The following is a 6,511-nucleotide window of genomic DNA, read 5'->3' as shown; positions in this document are numbered from 1 at the left end:
TTTTGGGCAAAATATGGAGGGTCTGGGGCAAAATATGAAGGGTTTGGGGCAAAAAAAAATTCCACCGGGGCAAAATCGAAAAACCGAAAAAATTTGCACTAAGATTTCAAAATCCACCGGGGGCGGGCGCCCCCCCTCTAACACACTAAATCCGCCCCTGCATTGATCCACATGCAAAAGATATGGTGTTTAATTTTTGGGTAGGGGTGTCTAATTCTATTTCTCATAGAAACAGACAAATTATTAGATTAAATGACAGATTAAGGTGCTGTTTGTTTTTTAAAATGTTTTTGTCTGAAGATCTGCGGACCATGTCTGTAAAGAAGATGTGGCATAAGGTCTGTATGCTGAATATTGAAAATTGTTTGTTTTTATGTCTGTAAAATAACTTAATCTTGTCTGCAGCACTTTGAAACTTAATTCTAAGTCTGCGAGGTTGCAGACATAATAAGACATTATTTTATATTATGTCTTCAGAAAAACAATCATTCTGTAGTAAAAATGTTTGTGAAAGTATTTAGAATTGTATGATCTATTCTCATCCCAAACAACTATATATATACAAGTTCCATATCTTGGGCACCAAGCATACCATAAATATCGACATTCTAAATGGAGACTAGATACAATTCTAATTACATAAGGAAACTTATATCTACGCTAATACACCCCCGCAGTCACAGCAGGAGGAGGCCGGATGCTGAGACTGTCTCTAAAATCATCAAATAATAAACGAGGTAATCCTTTGGTGAAAATATCTGCAATTTAAAATCGCGAAGGAACATGGAGGACTCGGACTTCACCACGCGCAACTTTTTCTCGAACAAAATGTATATCCATCTCAATATGTTTCGTCCGTTGATGTTGAACAGGATTGCCAGAAAGGAAGATAGCACACATTATCGCAAAACAGAAGTGTACACTTAGGCGAAGGACAATGTAACTCCAGTAGTAGATTACGTACCCAACAAGAGTCAGAGACAACATTAGCAACTCCACGATATTCAGCCTCGGCACTAGAGCGTGAGAAGGTGTGTTGACGCTTGGAGGACCATGAGATAAGGTTATCTCCAAAATAAACATAGTAACCAGAAGTGGAACGTTTCGTGTCTGGACAGCCAGCCCAGTCGGCATCCGTATACGCAATCAGACGACGACTGGATGACTTGTACAAATGTAACCCGTAGGTCAAGGTGCCCTGTAAATAACGAATAATGCGGCGTAACGCATGTAAATGAGGTTCTCTCGGATTATGCATATGAAGACAAACCTGTTGTACGGCATAAGAAATATCAGGACGTGTGAAAGTTAAGTACTGCAATGCGCCCGCCAAACTGCGGTACTCGGTAGGATTAGAAACTGGCGGGCCAGATGATCCGCTTAGTTTAGCCGACGTGTCAACGAGAGTACGAACCGAATTACATTGAGACATACCCGCACGTTCGATAATTTCTTTAGCATAAGTAGTCTGCTGTAGAAAGAGGCTATTCGGTTGACGAGTCACAGAGATGCCCAAAAAAGAACTCAACTGTGACGCCCCGTACAAAACCATCGTGTACTGTTCATCAACAACAGGATCATTACAAGGTCAAACACTATATGCTGTTTGAAAACCAGTTTTGCATTCATAAAAAGATAGCGTTTTGTAACATCCCGCATTTTTTCGTTAAATTTATTTTTAACACTGTCTTTTTTTTTAAATAATATCTTTCGTTATTTAAATTCGTATTTTCCGTTGGCTAACGTTCATAATATTCCTGTTATTTAATTATAACATCACTCGTTTACTCGAGCATTTTTAAAATATTCGTTTGGTTAATTCTCGCACCCGCTTTGAAACTCGAGGGACCAAAGTTGCAAAGGGGCCTAACTAGTTGACTAGGTCAACTAGTCAAACCCCACCATCACCACTCATTCACTTCACCTCTCTTCTCCCTTTTTCTCTCTCGCTCAAGAACACTCTTTTTCTCTCAATCAATTCAATCATCATCTAAATCCGATTGGAGAAGCAAACATCAAAACAAATTACATTTTCGTGATCCTCTCTTCATCCTCTACATTTTGGTACCAATTTCATCAAGTTTGAGTAACTTTCTAAAAACACTAGATTTCTCTAAATTCATTTTATATACTTGAAATGGTGTTAGTTAGTGTCTATGGCTCGTGTCTAGCATGAATATATGATTTATTTGCTCAATTTGTTGTTTTGAGTAACTAGTATGAACATTTAAAATGGGTGTGCTTAATCTTTGATTTTGGAGGATTAAATGTCGTTTAAATGTTAAAGTTCATGTTTTAATTGTGTTACTAGTATCACTAGCTTCATTTTGATGTGTAGGTTGATTAAGAAAACTTCAAGAACACGATTAATGAGTTTGTGAATTTTGGTTAGGGTTTGATAAACTTAAACAGAACTTTTGATGCATCGAATGCTTGTTAATGTTGTTGATAAGTGTTTAGTTGCCATGTATGTTTCATTACCTTCAAAACGGCGTATCGTATGTGTAAATTGGATTTCCGAGTCAAGAAATACGTTTTTGTGAACTTGAAACCTTGATTTTGAACGTTTAATGATAATTTGATGAGGTTTTCATTGTTGTTAATGATGGATTTGATTGATGAAATTTGTTTAGTTGTATTTCTTGTCAAAATACATTTCCAACGATATAAGATACGTGTTTTGAATGTTTACGGTTCACAAGTTATGATTGTTTGAAGTTAGATTCGTGCTTGAGTGTGAAAACTGCCAGACTTGCTGAACAGTTAAATGGAGCGGCGCACCATAAATGGAGCGGCGCGCCATTTTGGTCTGTCCCAAATTCTTTTGATTTTCACGTTTTCACCCCCGCTTACTTGTAACTCCGATTAACATGAAACTTGGCCAACATGCTTATATATACTTTCTCATCATGGAAAAATTGTCGGATACCCGACCCGACCCCGTTGACTTTGACTTTGACTTTGACCAAGTTTGACTTTTAGTCAAACTTAACCAATCACTTATGAAATCGTTTTAATCGTATTTTATACTTGATTCTTGCATGAAACTTGACAACATGATTCACATGCTACATAATCGAGTCGTAACGAGCCATAGGACTAATCGAACACATTTTGCCCGACCTTGTATCGTAACCGGTTAATTGATACAACTTACTTGTTTAGGTCAAGGCTAAGCAACTTTCATGCACACGTTTTGTAACGACCCGACCAAAACCGTTATTGACGGCGCCGTTAACTTAGGTCCCGTTGCGTGGTCGTAGTCCCTATATGAGACTCGTTTGACCAAAATTATGTCGCATTCATTTGAAAGGTACAAGACTTGCAAGTTTAGTTTACAAAACCGTTCGACAACAAGTCTAAGTTTACAAAAGTAGTAAAGTACAAATGAAATATCTTGCGACATAATTAGTTTAAAATCACAGTTGCTATAAATAGCGTAAGTATGTAAACAATATGTTTGAATCCAAAGGTGCTATCACTAGCGTATGCATGTATGTATGCTTGACTCCAAGCAAGAAATCAGAGTGTATACATGTATGCTTGACCCCAAGCAAGTATGAATGTACGCGGAAGCATGTATCAAATAGCCATGTATGAACCTGAGAAACATATAGAAAACTGTCAACGAAAAACGTTGGTGAAATCATAGGTGTATTAGTAAATGTTATATTTTGAACCACAAGATTTAGTATTTCCAATATGTTGATTATCCAAATCGTTTGCATTCCAAAAGTATTGTTCGCGAGCACCCAATTATCAAGACTTAACGTTTCCTTCCATAGAACCCCATCACAATAGTGTTAGAACATACACTGTTTCTCGAAAATATATTTCATCCGTAGACGGTAGCGAACCGTCCGAAATGAGGGTTTGTCAAACCCGTATGGCCACACAATATAAGTTCTCGCTTACACCCTGCAAGTGTAACTAATGATAATCGAATTGAGGATTTTTGTTCTAACTCGCTGTGGAATGTTTGTTTCATCGTACTTGTGTTCAAAGTATAAAAGTAAGTAGTACAAAATGTAACAAAGTATATGTTCCTCAGCCCACAATTTAAAAGTATAAAAAGTTGTTGAAAAGGTGGGACTATGATCTCACCTCGAGTGCACGAGTATAAAAGTACTTCACAAAGTAAACGTGTGCATGATAGTTGCTTAGCCTTGACCTAAACAAGTAAGTTGTATTAATTAACCGGTTACGACACAAGGTCGGGTGAAATGTGTTCAATTAGTCCTATGGCTCGTTACGACTCGATTATGTAGCATGTGAATCACGTTGTCAAGTTTCATGCAAGAATCAAGTATAAAATAAGATTAGAACGATTGCATAAGTGTTTTGTTAAGTTTGACTAAAAGTCAAACTTGGTCAAAGTCAACGAAAAAGTCAATGGGGTCGGGTCGGGTCCCGAACTATTTTCATGAGCTTAGAAATCACATATGAGCATGTTGTCCAAGTTTCATGTTGATCGGGGGTGTGTAGCATAGCAAACATTATTCAAAAATCGACAAAATTGGACAGGCCACTTTGGCGCGCCGCGCGGGTATATGGCACGCCGCGCCATTACCTGTGCAGAGAATTCTGGCAGTTTTCACACTCAAGCACGAATCCAACTTCAAATACCCATAAATCCTAAACCGTAAACATCCAAAACAAGTATCTTATATCGTTGGAAAGGTATTTTGACAAGGAATACAACTAACTACTTTTCACCAAGCAAAAACATCAATTACAATAACCGAAAACTCGTCAATTGATCAATAAAGGTTTATTTTCAAAGTTCAAGTTCATCAAATGCATTTTTTTTTTAAGTTTCGGGAATCCAATTCACACATATGATATGCCGTTTTGAAGGTAATGAAACGTGCATTACAACTAAACACTTACAATTAACATTCCATGGCATTCAAGCATCCAAAAATTCATGTCAAGAACTATCAAACCCTAGTCAAACATCTCAAAATCAATAATCATGCTTTTGAAGTTTTCTTAATCAACCTACACATCAAATTGAAGCTAATGATGCTAGTAACACATTTAATATATGAACTTTAACAATTAAACAACATTTAATCATCCAAAATCAAAGATTAAGCACACCCATTTCAAAGTTCATACTAGTTACTCCAAATCAACAAATCGAGCAAACAAAACATATATTCATGTTATACACGAGCCATAGACACTAACTAACATCATTTCAAGTCAAAAACACGAATTTAAAGAAATCTAGAGTTTTAGAAATGTTACCCAAAATCGGTGTAGTTAGTATCAAATCGTAGAGAATGATGAGAGGATCAAGAATATGTAGTCGGATTTATTGTGAGCTTCCAAGATTGAATTTAGATGATAAATGAATGGAATGGGTTTATGTGTGTGTTCTTGAGATGGAGAGAAAAGAGATGAGGGAGATGAGGGAATGAATGAATGGTGGAAAAATGGGTTGACTAGTTGACCTAGTCAACTAGTTTGCCCATTTGGCAACTCCGGTCCCTCGAGTTTCAAAGCGGGTGCGGGATTTAACCGATCGAATATTTTTAAAACGCAAGTTAACGAGAGATGTTGTAATCGAGTAACGGGATTATCAAGAACATTAGTTAACGAAGTGTACGAATATAGGTGACGAAAGATGTTATTAGAAAAAAAAAGACGGTATTAAAATAAATTTAACGGAAAAATGCGGGATGTTACATTATCCACACCTCAAAAGAAATTTCGTCCCGAAATTTAGTTGGAAGTAGTAGTTGTTGTTTCTTCCTCGAGATCTTGCGTTGTCGGTTCTACGAATAAGTGAAGGTACTCCCTCGGGTATTTCAACGAACTTCGACAGTCGGGATTTTTACGTTGGGTTGAAGTTTGGTTTCACGATTCATAATTTCAACCGGTTCTCCTAGGAAGTGGAGTGTACCATCGATAGCAAGCTCATCGAAGGGAATAGCAAGTTACGTCTTCAGGTTCTATGTAGGATGAACGGAGACTCAAATGAGTCGAAAAATCTAAACGGCTAGTAACGGGTCTGAAACGCCCCCAGGATTTTAAAAGGTTTTGTGTATCGCGGATTTAGCTTTCTATGTTTCCCGAAACGGATTACACCTCCTCAAAGTGCGACTTTTAACGTGACGCGGTTTCCCATGGAATTCGAAAGGTTTACGTGTAACATCGGCATAGCTCCTGGTGATTACGAGTCGCGTTGGGTCTTGCTTGAATATGAATAAATCCTCTCGATTATTCATGAATAAGCTCGGACCCGGTGAATTGATCATCGTTTACTTGGTTTCGACAAAAAGGAGGATGACGTTTCCGGTCACATGTGGTTTCAAAAGGTGTGACGTTAAAACTCGAATGAAAATCATTGTAGTACGAGGATTAAGCTAAAGGAAAATACTTTTCTCAAGTAAATTTGAAGTTAGTAATACAACTCGTATTATGGATTCTAAGGTTTAAATCGTATGTTTGTTCGGTCCGTCGGGTTGCGGATGGTACGCGGTACTCATGTCTAAACGTGGTC

This window comes from Rutidosis leptorrhynchoides, chromosome 6 (genome assembly GCF_046630445.1).
Source record: "Rutidosis leptorrhynchoides isolate AG116_Rl617_1_P2 chromosome 6, CSIRO_AGI_Rlap_v1, whole genome shotgun sequence".
NCBI classification, from domain to species: domain Eukaryota; kingdom Viridiplantae; phylum Streptophyta; class Magnoliopsida; order Asterales; family Asteraceae; genus Rutidosis; species Rutidosis leptorrhynchoides.
Note: the sequence above shows the minus strand (reverse complement) of the source record.